The following is a 5,229-nucleotide window of genomic DNA, read 5'->3' as shown; positions in this document are numbered from 1 at the left end:
TCGGATTCATGAAATATAATCATGGAACACTCTGAACTGTGTAGGCTGTTTTGGGCTGTTTTATCAGGCCCACTGCAGGAAGTAGCTCCTAAATAAATAATAAGGTAATTACGACCGTATTCCTCGGTGACATCTCTCTCACAGAGATGATACTCGGCGTGACTTTTGCTGCTTGCTGTAAACAACAGGGCGGGTGAGCGGGGGGGGTTTTGGGCAGACAACGACATTCGAATGATTTCAGGAAAGGGGCTCCAAGCGAAATTAAGTCTTCAACACGCGGTGTAGATCAAATTACATTTTTTTCATCTTGTTTTTCAAGAAAGGTCAGAAGACTTTTGAATCCGTTCACTAACAGTGAAGGGGAAAAGAGGCAAGTGATGCTCGATGCGCTCTGTCTGCTGATCACACAGAGGAACGTCAATCGCATGCTCCCGCAAGTTGAATTGGTAACGCCTCGTAATCAGGTTCAACCCCATCACCCAAACACACACACACACACAACCACCACAAACACACACCACACACACAACACACACACACACACTACACACACACACACACACACACAACACACCACACACACACACACACACACAACAGGGGAATGATCCGTTGCATCGCTGGCACCAGGGCGTCCGTCTCCAGGCTGATGCTGGCAGCCTTACGTTTAACCGTTTACAGGCCCGGCCTGGCGCCTTCAGCAGTAAATGTCACTCGATATGATTAGCGATTAGCGGCGCATGTGTGATCCTGGCAGGGTGATTAAAAGGTATTGATCGGATAAAGAACGGTAACAAAGGGCACGTGAAAGATGACCTGCTGGACGGGCGGAGAGACACTTTGAGACCAACAGACAAATAACAGAAACACTTATGCAATTAAATAACAGTCCTAAAATGTTGAGAAGTAGCAGGATTGAAGTAGGCTCTATTTTTGCGATGTTTTATTCCAGTTATACATCAGGGACAGAACCTGATATTGCCCGACTTCCCTTACCCCCATTGTTCCATCAGGCCACATTATTTTTTCCCCCCATCATTTAAGTGATGAAGTGCATTCGACGTTGTAATGACGTACTCGGGTCAGTCAGCGGTGCAGACTGTTGACCTAACAGGGCCCCGAGGGATCTAGGGGGGCTTCTATCCCTCATGAAGGGCCCTCAGAGGTTCTCATAATAGTCGTTTTACAACTTTAGCGAGGAGCAGAGGGCGACTGCACTCTAAGCCATTGCGTTTCCTCCTTGAACCAAGCGTCTGCTCAAGCCCTCCTGACAGCTGCCATTAACCTCCTTCAGCTCTGGAGGAGGTGGAGGCCAGGTGGGGCTCTCAGAGATGGACGACATGAGGAATTTTTCTGGATTGCCTGCCAGTGGGGTCAGTGTGGAAAGATTATAACGTTGCGAGGCTATGTTGTTCAAAGTTCCAGGGATGAGAATGTTTTTCTGCAGCACACAACACACACACACACACACGCACACGCACACACATACATACCCCCCCCCCCCCCCCCACACACACACACACACATCAGTGCATATGGCTGGTTTTGTGTGTGTGAGTGTGTTGGTGTGTGGATATATGCTTGTGTTGTGCTGAGTCAGAGATTTCACGTAGCCTTGAAATGATCAGTGACCTCAGTGTCACTCAAATGACCGTCCTTCAGCACACGGGACTGTCTACCAGACTGTGTTTCTGGGTGTTGTTGTGAGAGAGCCTTGTGTATCTGTATTAGTGTGTGTTTCTGTTTGTGTGCTTGAGTCTGTGTGTATGTATGTGTGTAAGTTTGGTGTGTGTGTGTGTGTGTGTGGTGTTGTGTGTGTGTGTGTGTGGTTGGTGTGTGTGGTGTGTGTGGTGTGTGTGTGTGGTGTGTGTGTGTGTGTGTGTGGTGTGTGTGTGTGTGTTGCGAATGAGTAATAAGTGAGTAGGTAATCGTAGTGTTCAATCGGCCCGTGCTCGACCCAAAAGCACTACACATCCTATAAAGCCACTCGTGCAGCTATGTAAAAAGCTTTCTGACCCTTTTTACTTACCATAGCACACGGTTGGGCCTGTTTGGATCCCTCTCAGGGTCTCTTAGGGTCCCGAAGGGTTTAGGGACATAACCGTGTAAGGCTTTCAGCTGGAGACACTCTTATTGAAGAGTTTCCTCCCACGAGGATTTTAATACGCATTTCCTAGTTGCGGTGTGTGCGTGCCTTTTGTGTATGTTGTTGTAGTGTATGTGTGTGTATGCTGGTGTGTGTTGTGTGTGTGTGGGGTTGTGTGTGTGTGTGGTGTGTGTGTGTGTGTGTGTGTGTGTGTGTGGTGTGTGTGTGTGTGTGTGTGTGTGTGTGGTGTGTGTGTGGTGTGTGTTGTGCGCGGGTCTCACTGTAAGTAAACTCTCTAGTGTTTGAACAACAGAAGGACCACACTTACTTAACAGACTCACTCATCTCCGGGTAAAATTGACATTGTCTTTACTGGTTGCCATTGGATACCAGCCTGGGAATAACTCAAAATACCACAAAGGGTCAGTCCAAATTAGTGATAAAGGTGTCAACCATTCTACATCGTCTGATCGTTAATAGCTGGCGTTACAAAATTTTTATTTGTTCTATTGTTGAATCATTGAGATACACGAAGCAGCACAATTGTTGGTCGGAAGCAACTATGATAAAAGGTTGTTTGCTGAAGGCTAGAATACGAGTTAGGCTTACTGACATGTTTCGGCATTGTTTTGAATATCTGAATGATGTTTAACAGCGTCCACTCTTTTTGGGGCGGATGATGGTCAAAAATGTTCACAATTCACATTATATTCTAATATATTCTTAAGGCATTTTGTTCAGCCAATTCACTCACATAAGTCCACATGTGTATGTTGCATATATATGGTCAAGTGCATGGAGGTATGCAAAAAGACACTAATAAACTCAGAAAATCAAACGAGAAAGTGGGAGCGATAGAAAGAAAGAGAGGCCTGTTGCTGATTAATTGTGTGTGAGGGTGTGCTATTAACATGCTAGGATACAGTGTTGGCATTCTGTGACATTTCCTTATCTGTCATTACTGGAACCTGAGACAATAGTGATGGATTGTTACATTAACTGTGAAAAGTGAGAGAGGCAGAGATAGAGGGAGCAAGAGACAGAGACAGAGACAGAGAAAGGGAGTGAGAGGAGAGAGCGCCCTGAGGTAATTGTGCGTGGGTCAAAGTGCTGCTACCAGCTATCCTTCCTCCCTCACCTGCTAATAGTTTACGCAGTGACTTGCTCTAGATCATCATGCAGGTCTCTTTCTATTGTCAAATTTCTAAATGATCTGCCAGGACTCGTTCCTCGACTCGTTCCTCGACTTGTTTAAAGGTTTAATACCGATTTCCTGTTTCATTACTCCCTCCTCCCTTCTTTCTTTAACAACTCAGCTGTCCATCTTCTTCATCTGTCCTGACACCTTACCATATAACAGTCCATCTTCTACATCTGTCATGACACCTTACCATATATGGTGTGTGTCCTTACGTTATAAAGCTTGGTGGTGAGTTGTAATCACAAAGGTACTTGCTTGAGATCACTCTTTTTTTTCAAATAGGCTTTGTAATTTGTGTTTTTCCTCATTATAATGTAATAAAGTTACATATAATATCAAATTGTATAATAATATAATATGTTGCAATGAAATCGTTTTATTCCAGTGCTTTTGTTTTGTGGTCCACTAGGGGAATTTGCTTTTAAATTAAGTGACCTCTCCTCCCTCTCTCTCTCTCTCTCTCTCTCTCTCTCTCTCTCTCTCCTCTCTCTCTCTCTCTCTCTCTCTCTCTCTCTCTCTATCTCTGTGCGCTGTGTTGGTAGGTTGCTGGCTGACTGCTGGCAAAGTGTGAGCCAACAGTTCAGCCAAACCAAATCCCTTGACACAGAGGACCGTGGTAGCCTGCTCTCTCCCGACCTCGATCTTTCTCCCCCCTCTCTCACACACAAACACACACACACAACAACACACACACACACACACACACACCACACACACACACACACACACACACACACACACACACACACACACACTACACGCATAAAAAAAAAAAATTACACACACAAACACACAAACAGGGGTGAAAGGTCAAGCAGTGTCGTACTCATCATGGGTACACACATGCACAACACACACGACACACAGTCAAGCATGTCAAGTACACACACCACATGAACGCACCCACACACACACACATACACACACACACAGATAGACACGCACACACACAGAGATACACACACACACACACTGATTGTGATTCCTATTCCAGGGAGGGAATCTAAGTTAGGAAACAGTTTAGAAAGACAGCAAATAATAAGAGGTGGTTGTGATTGTTGCTGGATGCTGACCCCGCAGTGGAACATCTCGGTCCCCTCAGTCCTAACCGCAATGGGATTACTAGAAACCGACCACCAAGAACCAAAAAAATCCCAGACCGGCTGCTTTTGATAGCCAGACCCCGAAAACAATCCACAACCTCACCAATAAATAAATCAAATCAATTTCTCCATGGGGCATGGAGTGCACATGACTTTGACCTCAAAAAATAAGTTATATTTATACTGCATGCCTGCGATGTGCCATGCATCAAACCTGCCGTACCAGGGACAGTGAACTGATACATAGCAATATATCACCGAGTCCGATGCTTGCGACGCTGAAAGATAAAACAACACACTAAATGCGTGTTTCTGCTGGGACACGTAAAAGCTTTAATGACTCTGAGAGAGTGTCAGTGAAGTCGTTTTTTTTTTTACCTTTTCGCTTTCAGCTGCTTCCGAATAGAAATTCTCAAATTTCAGAGCCTGAGTCCCAAGAACCAAGGCTCTGCCTAACAGGGACTTTTAATGAGCAGGTGTCAGTCTCTGATGTTGAGGTAGAAAACCGATAAAACACATCCATGGTTGCAGTGTGATGTCCTTCGGCGGTGTGATGTCGCCCCACCCCGCTGAAGCAAGACACAAGATATAAATACCATGGAGGTTTGTGAAACGATCAACATGTACTTCTAGCAGGCCCTTCGCCTTATAAAGTTGGGCAGCGGCTGTAGCTGGCCCAGCACCTCTTTGTTAAAAAAAAAAAAAAGAAGTGGTTGCCCGGCAACCAGAATCAAGTTTTGGGGGTCACCAATCCCTCTGGTCAGTTTCTATGTCAGTATAGCCCCTATATAGATTCACAAAGCGACTCACAACAGATGAGAAAAAGCAAAGAAAAGGGA

Source organism: Gadus chalcogrammus, chromosome 10 (assembly GCF_026213295.1).
Source record: "Gadus chalcogrammus isolate NIFS_2021 chromosome 10, NIFS_Gcha_1.0, whole genome shotgun sequence".
Taxonomy (NCBI): domain Eukaryota; kingdom Metazoa; phylum Chordata; class Actinopteri; order Gadiformes; family Gadidae; genus Gadus; species Gadus chalcogrammus.
The sequence above is the reverse complement of the archived record's forward strand: the minus strand, read 5'-3'. Positions refer to the sequence as shown.